Here is a 14,319-nt window from a genome sequence, read left to right as displayed (position 1 = left end):
GAAGTATAATATTGTGAGGTTAATAGAGCACATTGGATCTCATCCATCAGTTTATGTGCAATACTACATTTATTCTGCCATCAAACACATAGCAGGGAAAGAGCCCACCCTTATGTCACAATCCAGACCCTGGAGAACTTGACATTCACACAACTGTTTACCAAGTGGATTAGAGAAAAGCTCATTTGCCCAGACATTAATTTCTCACCAATGATTTCCTTTTCCAATCATAGATTGGCAGATGCCTGTGGTGAGGCACAAGGGTGTACCTACAATGGAGCAAGGCCACAAAGTGGGTGTTGAGACCAGTCATACAATGTTTGATAGGGTCACAGATTTATTGTGCTTTAGAAATAAAGACTAACAGTTTACCTTCAGACACAACTAAAGATTAATACTTTATTGCATCTACTAGTAGTTTACAAGCCCCTCGGTAATAATATTCTACAATAACTTCTGCTACATGGATACAATTATCTCCAGGAACAAAGCTGAATGAAAGGGATCAATATCCAGTCACTCAGTTGGAGGAAAAACTAAGGATTCTGGGTGGTACAGAGGCCTAGGAGACGATTGTGCCCTGCACCCTGAGTAACGCCTAACCCCCTACACGAGACCTAAACCTCTCGGGAGTCCATACACTTAGGCTGTGTGCACACTGTGCATTTTTTCCACGCGGAAATGGGCCAAAAACACCAGGGAATCCTTGTGCCAGCTAATGCAATGACAATCCTGAAGTGCTGTGCGCATGATCAGGAATTTTCCTGTTAGGATTGTCATTGCGTTTAAATCTGCAGCATGTCAATTCTTTTTCACCCATTGACTTCAATTGAGTCAGTCAAATCCGCAGCAAAAAATAAGAGGTATAAAAATATTTGCGGATTTGCTGTTTATTGTTGCTGCGAATTTGACTGACTCATTTCAAGTTGAGTCAAAAACGTGGTAACAACGCACAAAGGGTTTACGAGCGGGAGACTACTCCTCCCATCACCCTGTGGCCACTCCCTCTGCTAATAGTGAGAGCAGGCACTGCTGAGGGGAGAGGTAGTCTCTTCAGCCGGCATCTGTGCTCAGTGTAAAAAAAAAAGTTAAAATAAATATAGATATTAAAATAAAAAAACACCTTATTCTTACCTGTCCGCTGTAATCCCGATGTCCCACGGCGATCCGATCACCCGGCAGCACTCTATACACGGCCAGGAGTGTGATCGCTCCCGGCAGTGTATAGCGCTGAGCTGCCAGGAGTGAGGTCACTGGAGTTCAATCTGCTGGCGAGCTCCGGTGACCTAATTTACTGCACAGATGCTGTGTGAGAATTTCCTCACGCATCACTGGTGCAGTAAGTGAGGCCCATGGAGGTCATCAGCTGATCGAATTCCAGTGACCTCACTCCCGGCTGTTACGCTCACGCCCGGACTGACTGGCGTGAGCTTGATTAGTGATCCCACTGTACCATGAACCGAGGAGTGCCTGGAGGGGCGTAACTAAGTATCAACTCGATCCGACCAAGGTCACACGGCGGCTCAGTCGACTCCGTGAACCAGGGAGGAACCGAGCAGGGGGACCAGGTGCTACTCCAGGTCAGACCCCGGTCACAGTTGTTGACCCACACCGGGGAATGCAGGAACAGGCAGGTTAGGCTGGCATACAGACAGATGGGTACTGGCTGGCACGGCTGGTATGCAGACAGAAGGGGACTGGCAGGCACGGCTGGCATGCAGACAGGTGAGCACTGGTAGGCACGGCTGGTATGCAGACAGGCGGGCACTGGCAGGTAGGAAAGCAGGCAGGATGGGGACCAGCACAGACTGGGACACAGGAACGGAGCCGCAGGTGCGGCGGACAGCAGAACAGAGTGAAACTGCAGATGCGGTGAACACGCAGAGCGAAACCGCCGGTGCGGTGAACAAGCAGAGCAGAACCGCCGGAGCTGCGAACAAGCAGAGCGGAACCGCAAGTGTGGTGAACAAGCAGAGCGGAGCAAAACCGCAGGCGCTGCGAACAAGCAGAGCGGAGCAAAACCGCAGGTGCGGTGAACAAGCAGAGCGGAGCAAAACCGCAGGCACGGAGAACAAGCAGAGCGGAGCAAAACCGCAGGTGCAGTGAACAAGCAGAGCAGAGCAAAACCGCAGGTGCGGTGAACAAGCAGAGCGGAGCAAAACCGCAGGTGCGGTGAACAAGCAGAGTGGAGCAAAACCGCAGGTGTGGTGAACAAGCAGAGCGGAACCGCAGGTGTGGTGAACAAGCAGAGCGGAACCGCAGGTGCGGTGAACAAGCAGAGCAGAACAGAGCAGAAGGTGCAGGCAGACAGGACAGGGCTCTGTTCACATGTTACAGACTGAAAAATACAGGAAGATGGTTAGAATACAGGAGGTAGATACGGAGGAAAGGAAAGGGGACAAGCAGAACCAGATACACACAAGGTACTTACAATGAAGTAGCGAGTGGACACAAAACTCACAAACAGAAGTACAGAGACAACGAGTTGGATATAGGTGCAGGTTCAGACACTGCAGGAAAAGGGAAGGTTCGGACACAGAGACAAACAGGAAACGGGCTAGGACACTGTTCAGACAGGAACTGAAAGGGGAACAAGATACAGGAACGAGCCTGGGAACTCAGCCCCCAGGGTGGCGGAAACAGACTAGAAGTCAGAGATACAGGTAACGGCCCTGGGTACTCAGCCCCCAGGGTGGTGGAAACAAACTAGAAGTCACAGGTACAGGTAGAGGCCCTGGGTACTCAGCCCCCAGGGTGGCGGACAGACTAGAGTCAGGACAGGACCTGACAACTCACAGTTGCACAGAACAGACTGTAAGAAAGTGTTGCTCAGGCACCTCCTACTGGGTGGAGGGGGTTTAAGTATCCAGTGACTCACAGCAATAGGCTGGGGACGCATTAGGACTGCGCACACTGTAGCTTTAAGAATCAGAAAGCAACAGCGCCGACGCCCTAAGCCAGCAGACAAGAGACATACAAACAGCAGGTACTGGAGCAAAAGTGTGCAGCCTGGCCTGAAAGGTAAGATTGCGATCTTGCATGGTGGGAGATGGTAAGCCATGCAAGCACGCCGCCAGGGATGTTACACCGGCAGCTCAGCGCTATATACTGACAAGAGTTATGTCACTCCTGTCAGTGTATAAAGTGCTGTCCTCTAGAACAGTCACATCAGTGATTGCTGATGAGGCTGCTCTAGAAGTGACCCAGATCGTCGTGGCACACTCTGGATTATGTCATCATGTAGGACAGGTGAGGGATATGGTTGTTTTTATTTTTGTTTTTTCATAGGTGACAATGGCTTCAGCGGACTGGGCATTAGGTGAGTATACTGTGCTTTTTACAGTTAACTAAATGATTAGAACCATGTGGAATTTTATTTAAAATGAAAGACTTTATTCTTGCCGTGTCTTTTTTTAAACCTTTAATACGAAGTTAGTAATGGGGGCGTCTTATAGTCTTCCATTGGGACAGTGTGTAGATATGCAAATTTGAAAGGGGTGGCCAAATCCCTGCAATACAAAAGTCATCAAGACCTTTGCTAAACTGTTAAAGGGGTTGTCCAAATCGATATGTCTGCAGTCACTCTGTATGACTGCAGACTTATGAATCCCCCCTAGAGCACGCACTATGCGCTGTGTGTTATCCATACTCCAGGACAGGGAATGTCTAGTGGGTGTGGCCTCGCTCCATACACTTGTATTCAGCGAGACCGCGCCCCGTCTAGAGAACACCTTTATTGAGAGAGGCCGCGCCCTGTCTAGAGACGTGTCCGTTCTGTGGGCGTGGCTGACTAGAGGGTACAGCCTCTGGTGAGGCCACACCCACTGGCCGGAGCATGTATAACACATACATACCCTCCAGTCCCCACTCAGAAACCGGCGAATCCCCGCAGCGCACAGTGACTGCGCTGGGAGGATTTATAAAACTGCAGTCATAAAGACTGACTGCAGACTTATCGATTTGGACAGGACAAGCCTTTGTGTTGCCGGAGAATATATGTTTCCTTTGGAGCGGTTGCTAGTTACTGGCCCGATATACTTCCCATTAACAGACCGGGCTTATATTGAATAGGTCAACACTGCTCTAGGCCATGAAATAGCCTAGAACACCAAGAAGAGAAAGGGAAATGTATATAAAATTATAATCTTTAATGAAAATTAATTAAAAACATGTATATAAAAGGGAACCAAAGAACATCCGCACAACTATAGATAACTGACTGCGCAAGTAAAAGAAGCTACCAGCTTAAATATTTAGAAGTGTCACAACTGCCGATATGGATACCAAAATTGTGTGCTGACTCTATGAATAACAGCTATAAAACTCCTAAAAAGGAAATCACTGTAAGGGAGATATAATGCAGTACTCAGGACTCCAGAGGTCAAGAAACTTGCCGGCTGGAGAGGGAGTAAGACAAATACGGTGCCTGCTGTCCCTGCCCCCAAGGTCAAGGGGGCACCTACCCATGATTTCCTCTCCACGTTGGTAGGGGAACCCTGACTCTGTCATCTCTGCAGACAGCCGGTACACTTCCAAGTCATGCGTCCCAAGCGCCAGAAGGCCCCGTCCCTGTAACAGAAACCGTCCACTGTTTTGTGTGTGGGTGGGGGTGGTGGGAGGTCCCTTGACAACTTTCAGACCGTCACCATAGGCCAGGCCATGGCCAAGGGACTGCGAGACACCGGTGCTGAGATGACTCTTGTGCGGCCTGAGCTGATGTCATCACAGGATTTGGTACCCAAGAAAACCCTCGCCGTCTCCGGGAATTTCAGGCGTTGAGCCGGCGCTGCCCATCACCAAGGTGTATTTGGACTGGGACGCCAGTGTATATTCCCACGAATATTCCCGCAAGTGTTTTGCTTGGGACAGACTTGGGGCGGCTAGTGTCCCACTATGTGGCCGCTGAACCCCCAAGGCCTGATCCTCCAGACAACAACGTCATCTTCACCCCTGTTGATGTTAATGTGATTACCATGCCTACTGATGGGGATGTGGGGGTGAGTGAGGTACTGTGTCAATCTCCCCTCAGGGGAAAGGAGATCAATCAAGACAGCTGTGATAATGCCTTAGAGTGTGGCCAACAGGCATACTGGAACAGTATGTCCTCTGAGGTTGTCACAGAGGGGACAGAAAGGGGGCAGACAGCTGCAGCTGGGGCGCATACAACTGAGGGCAGGGCGGTCCCAGGAGTGGTAGGGCTCCCAGGTAAGGCCTCATTGCAGGGTTCCTCCACAACCAGGATGTCAGAAGACCAGGTTAGTCAGTCTGGACCGGCGACTTGGTCGGAAGAGGAGAAGCGGGCTCTTCCTGCGGTTGCAGCGGCCATGGCCGCTCTCGCACGCAGTGGTAGCGCCAGGGCCCCCTCAGGGGTCTGACGGCTTTTTCCCTTCCGACCTAGTGGCTGCCGGGTCAGATGGAGGCCAGGAGACAAGTCCCAGGGAACTGACAGAAGACGTGGCTGTCCCATCTCTTCTGGCCACATCCAGTCAGGGGTTTCAGGTGGCGTTGGAAACAGACGACAGCCTGAAAGCTATTAAGGATCAGGTGGCACAGCCTCCCTTGGACTCAAACCTTGAGAGGGTAGTCTGGGACCAAGGACAGCTGTATCGAGTGATGGTCCAGCGAGGTTTACCGGAGGTGTGGCCCAGGGACCGATAGTGGTACCCTACCCGTTTAGGGCAGTGTTGTTGCGGATTGCACACGAGATTCCAATGGCCGGACACCTAGGGATCGCTAAGACCAAGGACAGGCTAGTCCAGCATTTCTACTGGCCAAGAATAGGGGCCGATGTGACTGCCTACTGCCGTTTGTGCGACACCTGTCAGAGGGTGGGTAGTCGGGGCGGCGCCCCAAAGCCCCATTGGTAACTCTGCCCATCATTGAAGAGCCTTTCAGGAGGGTGGCTGTGGGTTTGGTTGGCCAGATGGCCACTCCCAGCAGCTTTGGGAAACGCTTTGTACTGAAGGTAGTAGACTATGCCACCTGGTACCCAGAAGGGGTAGCCTTGTTGTCCATTCGGGCCGACAAGTTGGCCACTACCTTACTGGAGATTTTCTCCCGAGTGGGTTTTCCCCAGGAAATGTTCACCGACCGGGGAACCCAGTTCATGTCGCACCTGATGGAGTCCCTCTGTAAGCAAATACAGGTGCAACATCTGGTGACCAGTACATACCACCCACAGACCAATGGCCTGTGCGAACGGTTCAATGGCACCCTGAAGCAGATGCTTAAGATGTTGGTCAACTCAAACGGGCGTGACTGGGAGCGATGCTTCCTACACATGCTATTTGCCTACCACGAGGTTCCACAGGCCGAACTGGGTTCTCCCCCTTCCAAGGGGACTTAGCCACCCCTGGAGTGTCGGTCATCGAGTATGTCATGCGCTTCCGTGACAAGATGCAGGCCTTGGCGCAGCTGATGCACAATAATATGATGCGAGTCCAGGATGACCAGAAGCGATGATACGACCAGAATGCTTGTGAGAGGACCTACCAGGTGGGTAGAAAGGTGTGGGTACTGGTCCCTTTACCCCAGGACAAGCTTCAGGCTGCCTGGGAAGGCCTGTACCTCCAGCACCAGCAGCTCAACGCCGTAACGTACCTGGTCACCCTGGACCACGCGTGGGGAAGGCTGAAGGCTTTGCATGTGAACATGATGAAGGTATATCATGAGCGGGAGGCCTGCGCCCTCCCCGTATGCAACCTGCCAGAGGAGGGAGACCCTCCCAGACATGCTTGCCCAGGCTAGGGCGAGTGGGACCATCGAGGATGGGGAGGTTTGCAACCAGCTGTTGTCGGAAAAACGGTCCCAGCTGTGGGCAACCCTACACCCCTTCCAGGATTTGTTCAGCAACAATCCCGGAAGGACAGAGTCGGCTGTCCATCACGTGGACACCGGGCATCACCCCCCAATCTGGCGTTCAGCATATCGGGTCTCCTTGGAGGCACAGCAGCACATGGCCAGGAGACTGACAAGATTCTGAAGCTGGGGGTCATCCAACCATCCAGCAGCGTGTGGGCCTCGCCTGTAGTCCTCATGCCAAAGAAGGACCGAACAACCCGGTTCTGTGTGGACTACAGGTGGTTCAACGCTGTCACGGTCACCGATGAGTACCCAATGCCGTGCATCAATGACCTTCTCGATCAGTTGGCCGGGGCCAAGTACCTGACCATCATGGATCTGAGTCCGGAATATTGGCAGATTCCCCTGACCAGAGAGGCACGGGAATGCTCTGTCTTTATCACCCCATTCGGACTGTACGAGTCCACAGTTATCCATTCAGCATGAAAAATGCCCCTGCCACTTTTCAGCAGATCGTCAACATGCTGCTCAGGGGACTTGAAGGGTACGCGGCCGAGTACCTGGATGACATTGCCATCTTCAGTCCCACCTGGGAGGATCACCTGGAGCATCTAACGCAGGTGCTCGGGCAGATTCGCCAGGCAGGCTTGACCATTAAGCCAGAAAAGTGCCAGCTGGATATGAGTGAGGTCCACTACCTGGGACACCGGGTGGGCAGGGGGGTCTCTAAAGCCGGAGCCAGGGAAGGTAGATGCCATTGAATCTTGGCCCACCCCCAGGACCAAGAAACAGGTAATGTCCTTCCTGGGCACTGCCGGGTACTATAGGAGGTTCATCCCTCACTATAGTAGCCTGACAAAGTCCCTGACGGACCTCACCAAGAAGAATCTGCCCTCCGAAGTAGATTGGACAAACAACAGTGATATGGCCTTCCGGGAGCTGAAGACCGCCCTTTCTAGCTTCCCGGTACTACAGGCAGCCGACTTTACATGGCCACTTGTAGTAGAGACTGATGCCAGTGACTTTGAACTCGGTGCTGTGCTCAGCCAGGTTGACACTATAGGCCAAGAACATACCGTTTTGTATCTGAGCCGGAAGCTCCTGTTGTGGGAGGTGGCCTATTCCACAATGGAGAAGGAATGTCTGGAAATTTTGTGGGCCCTGCAGCGTCCACAGCCATACTTGTATAGACGCCAATTCACTGTGTAAACAGATCACAACCCCCTCAGCTGGTTACACACTGTATCCGGGAAAAATTGGAGGTTGCTGCGCAGGAGCCTTGCGCTCCAGCAGTACCACTTCGCCATTCGCCACAATAAGGGCCGTGATCGGTAATGCCGACAGGCAATCCTGACGAAGGGAGGTTGCGGATGGAGCGCAGAGGAACACCGGAAAGTGCAGCCCCCTAGTGTCCTCTAATGGGGGGAGGTGTGAAGGATGGGGGGATGTAATGGCAGCGTACAATCAATCATCTTGTAAGCATGTGTAGTTGTGACAAGACACCTGACCAGCTTCAAACAAGGAATTTACACCCCCACCAGCTAGCTAGTAAGCTCCTTCAGGAAGACCCCCTGGGGATCCAAACCAAGTGTTCTCCTTTGTTCAGACAGCTATGATTTCATAAGAAGTTATGTTAATACTATACGTCCTAGCCGTGTATACATCATGTATATTTCCAAGATCCCCAAGACATGGCGAGCCCCCGCCTGGTTCTCAACCAGTTCTAGCACATAGTCATAGGGAGATACATAGAACAGCTAGTCGAAACCAGAAAGCAGAGCTGTGCTTGGTCTCAATGCGTAGCAGGGGCCAGGCCGGATCCGATGGCGCAAAAACTGCTGCCCTAGGACCATCCAGAAAGGAGTTATGATCTTTCATAAGTTTTGGGAGATTTAGTTACAAACCTCCTGGGGAGGGGACATAGATTCAGCCCATGGGGCAGGAGGGGAGTGACACCAAAGGGGTTAAATGCTCGTGTAAAGCAGGGCCTAGTGCTTTTTTCTCTGGGAGGTCGCGACGACACCGTGTGGGGAGAAGTCACGCAACAGAGGGATCCAAAAGCCTCTCATGTGGCAGCCCCTCCAGAGCAAGCCAGGCCTTTCATCTGACTGTTAACTGAAGGGGTTTTCCCACAAACAAAAGTTCATTTTAATCAATAGATCTTTGAATAATAATAACTTCCACAATTGGATCTGTTTAAATAAAATGTGCCTGTGCTGAGATAATCTTATAAATGTGCCCCTGCTGTGTACTGTGTAATGGCTGTGTCTGACCGTACAGGGCCATGATTTGACCATACCACATCTCCTGGGCAGGGGAGGACATAAAAGACTGTACAGAGGGGTTCACAGCTGATTCTTTCTTTTAAGTAAAATATTGTTTAAAAACAGACAGGAAAATGTTTTACCTCACAAAAAGAATCAGCTGTGATCCCCTGCTGTAATGTCTGTATACTCTTTTGCTTCCTCCTCTGCCCAGGAGCTGTGGTATGATCAGACCATGTTCCTGTACGATCAGACACATCCATTACACAGTACACAGCAGGGGCACATTTACAAGATTATCTCAGCACAGGCACATTTTATTTAAACACATCCAATTGTGGAACTTATTATTATTATTCCAAGATGTATTGATTAAAATGAACTTTTGTTCGTGTGAAAACCCCTTTAATATCTGCATACTTTTGTACCACTACTATTGTATTTGCATACCTAACCATCATATCTGTATAACCCTTGTGTATGTAGTGTATTGTCTAGTGTGCCCTTAAGGCACATGTTATGCACACGCCCGGACTGACTGGCGTGTGCGGGTGTTGTGGTTCCACTGGACCATGGACCGGAGAGTGCCTGGAGGGGCGTGACTAAGTATCTGGCCGATCCGACCAAGGTGGCACGACAGCATACGACGCCAGTGCACCAGGGAGAAACCGGGCAGAGGGACCAGGTGCTACTCCAGGTCAAACTCCGGACACGGGGGTTGACCCACACTGGAATTACTGGAACAGGCAGGTTAGGCTGGCACAGACTGGTGGATGTAAGCAAACACGGCAGGTATGCAGAGGGGTGGATACAGGCGAGTATGCAGGCAGGGAGGTACTGGCCGAAAGGACGGGCTGGAGCACAGAAAGGTTAAGACCCAGTACAGACTGGGTCACAGAACCGCAGATGCGGTAGACAACCACAGCAGAGAGGGAACGCCCAAAGCGGTGGGCAAGAACAGAGCAGGACGGGGCTGCCGGAGCAGCGAACACAAGCAGGGCAGGACAGGACTGCCGGAGCAGCGGGCAGAAGCAGGGCAGGACAGGACTGCCGGAGCAGCGGGCAGAAGCAGGGCAGGACAGGACTGCCGGAGCAGCGGGCAGAAGCAGGGCAGGACAGGACTGCCGGAGCAGCGGGCAGAAGCAGGGCAGGACAGGACTGCCGGAGCAGCGGGCAGAAGCAGGGCAGGACAGGACTGCCGGAGCAGCGGGCAGAAGCAGGGCAGGACAGGACTGCCGGAGCAGTGGGCAGAAGCAGGGCATGACAGGACTGCCGGAGCAGTGAGCAAAAGGGTAAGAGCGGAGCAAGGCTGCCGGAGCAGTGAGCAAGGAGTCAGAGCAGGACGGACAGGGCTTTGTTCACACGGAACAGACAGGAAGGGAAAGGCAGAGCCAGATACCCACAGGGTACTTGCAGTGAAGTAGCGAGGGGACCACAAACTCACAAACGGGAGTACAGAGACAACAAGCAGGAGTTAGGTACGAGTTCAGACTCTGCAGAAAAAGGAAAGGAACGGACATAGAGGCAAAACAGGTAAAGGATAGGAGAGAGTTCAGACTGGAACTGAGTGTACGGAAGAGACCGACACTGCAGCGGGATACAGGAGCGGGTCTGGGAATACGGCCCCCAGAGAGGCGGGACGAACAGGCAAGGAGCGTGTTCAGACAGGACAGACAAGATACAGGAACGGATCTAGGTAATCGGCCCCTAGAAGGCGGGAGGAACAGGCTAGGAGCGTGTTCAGACAGGCCTGGAAATACGGCCTCCAGGAAAGGCAGCAGGCAAGAGTACACAGACAGGACTAAGTTCAGACACGGGAACAGATACTGCAAGACAGGGACACAAACAGGACTCTGTTCAGACGGGAACAGGTACCGCAAGGCACAGACAGGCAGATCTAGGAATACGGCCCCTAGAAGGCGAAAGAACAGGCAAGAAGCGTGTTCACAAGAACAGACCACAGTTCAGACACAGAACTGGAAAACAGGCAGGAAAACAGGATAGGACCTGGCATGTCAGAGACAAAAAAGCCGACTGACAGGACACAATGCTCAGGCGCCATCTTGAGGAAGAAGGTGGTATAAATACCCAAAGATGGACAGCAATAGGCTGAAGGTGCAACAGGGGCGTGTCCGCAGCAGGTACAAGAAACAGGAAGTTCAGCGGGCGTCGCCCTATGCAGCCAAAACAGACAAACAGACAGCAAGGAGGGAAGCCAGAGAGACATTCTGGACTGGAGATCAAGTGCGCGCTCTTGCACAGTGGGAGATGGACCACCATGCAAGGACGCCGCCAGGTATGTTACAGTACCCCCCCCCTTACGCCCCCTCTTCTTCAGGCCTGCCAGAATCTTCCGCAGGGAATTCGAGGACCAGTCGTTCACTTCAAGGAGATCACTTCCACTGTCCACAGGAAAAATTGATCTCATCTGGTTAGCTAGGATGCTACCTCCTATCCAGCCATCCCTAGCAACAGACGAAACGGGTGGAGTACCAGGAACAGCACACAAGGAAGTCTCTCTCCACATATTTTCAGGTGGCACCCCAGAGGGTACAGGAGACGACTGGAAGTCCTTCACCGGGTTGGAGGGGGACAGAGACTTGGGGGTAATCTCTGCTTCGAGGTACATCTTGTCAAGCTCACAGGAAGAAATAGACGGGTTATCAGGTACATAATGAGGAAAAGTCACTGTCTCTTTGTTATCTGGTGGTACCCCGGAGGATTCAGGAAACAACTGGAGGTCCTCCGCCGGGTCAGAAGAGTGCAGAGGCTCAGAGAAAACATCTGCTTCAGAGTACACTAGGTCGGACTCACTGGAGGAAGCAGGCGAGGTATCGGGTACCGAGTATAGGAAAGTCTCTGTCCATTCACCACCAGGTGGCACCCCGAAGGGTTCTGGAGACAACTGGAGGTCCTCCGCCTGGTCAGAGGGGTGTAGAGACTCAAGGGTAACCTCTGCTTCAGAGTACACAAGGTCGGACTCACTGGACGAAGCAAGCGAGGTATCAGATCCAGGATATAGGAAAGTCTCTGTCCATTCACCACCAGGTGGCACCCCGAAGGGTTCTGGAGACAACTGGAGGTCCTCCGCCTGGTCGGAGGGGTGTAGAGACTCGGGATTAACCTCTGCTTCGGAGTACACTAGGTTGGACTCACTGGACGAAGCGAGCGAGGTATCAGGTACAGAGTATAGGAGAGTCTCTGTCCTTTCGCTACCAGGTAGCACCCCGAAGGGTTCTGGAGACAACTGGAGGTCCTGCGCCTGGTCGGAGGGGTGTAGAGACTCGGGAGTAACCTCTGCTTCGGAGTACACTAGGTTGGACTCACTGGACGAAGCGAGCGAGGTATCAGGTACAGAATATAGGAGAGTCTCTGTCCTTTCGCTACCAGGTAGCACCCCGAAGGGTTCTGGAGACAACTGGAGGTCCTCCGCCTGGTCGGAGGGGTGTAGAGACTCGGGGATAACTACCACTTTGGGGTACCCATTGTCAGGCTCACAGGACGAAGCGGACAAAGTATCGAGTACCGAGTGTAGAGAAGTCTCTCTCCATTTGTCATCGAGTGGTATCCCGGAGGATTCAGGAGGCAACAGGGGGTCCTCCGCCAGGTAGTAGAGGTGCACAGACTCAGAGGTAACCACAGCTTTGGAGCATCCTTGGACATGCACACCGGTTAAAGTGGGTGAAGCATCTGATGCTGGGAAGTTCTCCTGTGTGGAGTCTGGATGGGCAGAAGTCTCTTCGGGCAGGAGAACCGGAGCACTACCCACGCACATTACCTGTTGGGGCTTCTCCGGGATACAGGGAGATGAAGCTTCAGTAGGGACTTCAAGGTTGGGGTCAGGAGGTCTCAGGGAGGACAGACCCTGGCGTGACGGCTTGCCTCTACGTCTAGCACGTCTGGACTGCCTCTTGAGGTTGGGAGAAGTATTCCGGAAAGCGTAGTCACCCTGTGAGGATTCTGGGTGGGCAGTAGTCTCATTGGGCTGGAGGACTATTGCGCTACCCACACACATTACCCATCGGGGCTGCTCCGGGATATTGGGAGGTGAAGCTTCAGCAGGAGCCTCCGGGTTAGGATCATCGAAGACCATTAGAAAGGCCACCAGGAAGGCCATTAGGTCCAGGAGGATCGGATCCCGTGTTTCATATAGGGGGTTGATCCATTCCAAGGCATCACCCGCCAGGTAAGACATAATGAATGCCACCTTAACCCGATCGGTGGGAAAACATAGAGGGTAGAACTTGAAGTGTAGCATGCATTGCTCCACAAATGCACGACTTTGTCTTGGATCCCCATAGTAACGTGGCGGATCCGCAGGAACGAGAGCAGATAGATCCATCTGGACGGGTGCGTAATTCGCCTGGAACTCAGCTGAGAAAAAAAAAAAAAAAATTTATTTATTTATTTTTAATGCATGTATTCGCTGGAAAACTTCTCAGAGAGCGAAGGCCGTGGGGCTCAACGGGAACCATGGCCTGAGCATGCTGTTATGCACACGCCCGGACTGACTGGCGTGTGCGGGTGTTGTGGTTCCACTGGACCATGGACCGGAGAGTGCCTGGAGGGGCGTGACTAAGTATCTGGCCGATCCGACCAAGGTGGCACGACGGCATACGACGCCAGTGCACCAGGGAGAAACCGGGCAGAGGGACCAGGTGCTACTCCAGGTCAAACTCCGGACACGGGGGTTGACCCACACTGGAATTACTGGAACAGGCAGGTTAGGCTGGCACAGACTGGTGGATGTAAGCAAACACGGCAGGTATGCAGAGGGGTGGATACAGGCGAGTATGCAGGCAGGGAGGTACTGGCCGAAAGGACGGGCTGGAGCACAGAAAGGTTAAGACCCAGTACAGACTGGGTCACAGAACCGCAGATGCGGTAGACAACCACAGCAGAGAGGGAACGCCCAAAGCGGTGGGCAAGAACAGAGCAGGACGGGGCTGCCGGAGCAGCGAACACAAGCAGGGCAGGACAGGACTGCCGGAGCAGCGGGCAGAAGCAGGGCAGGACAGGACTGCCGGAGCAGCGGGCAGAAGCAGGGCAGGACAGGACTGCCGGAGCAGCGGGCAGAAGCAGGGCAGGACAGGACTGCCGGAGCAGCGGGCAGAAGCAGGGCAGGACAGGACTGCCGGAGCAGCGGGCAGAAGCAGGGCAGGACAGGACTGCCGGAGCAGCGGGCAGAAGCAGGGCAGGACAGGACTGGCGGAGCAGCGGGCAGAAGCAGGGCAGGACAGGACTGGCGGAGCAG

General features: G+C 53.0%; 1 protein-coding gene across 2 annotated transcripts in view; it reads right to left on the bottom strand.

The window, feature by feature from the left end:
• Positions 1-14,319, bottom strand: part of G6PC3 (glucose-6-phosphatase catalytic subunit 3) — a 28,436-nt gene that overhangs the window by 7,965 nt on the left and 6,152 nt on the right. The gene's annotated exons all lie outside the window — the stretch shown is intronic.

This window comes from Phyllobates terribilis, unplaced genomic scaffold (genome assembly GCF_046119375.1).
Source record: "Phyllobates terribilis strain yellow unplaced genomic scaffold, ASM4611937v1 Scaffold_5__5_contigs__length_657084704, whole genome shotgun sequence".
Classification (NCBI taxonomy): domain Eukaryota; kingdom Metazoa; phylum Chordata; class Amphibia; order Anura; family Dendrobatidae; genus Phyllobates; species Phyllobates terribilis.
This window is presented reverse-complemented; position numbering and strand designations above follow the sequence as displayed.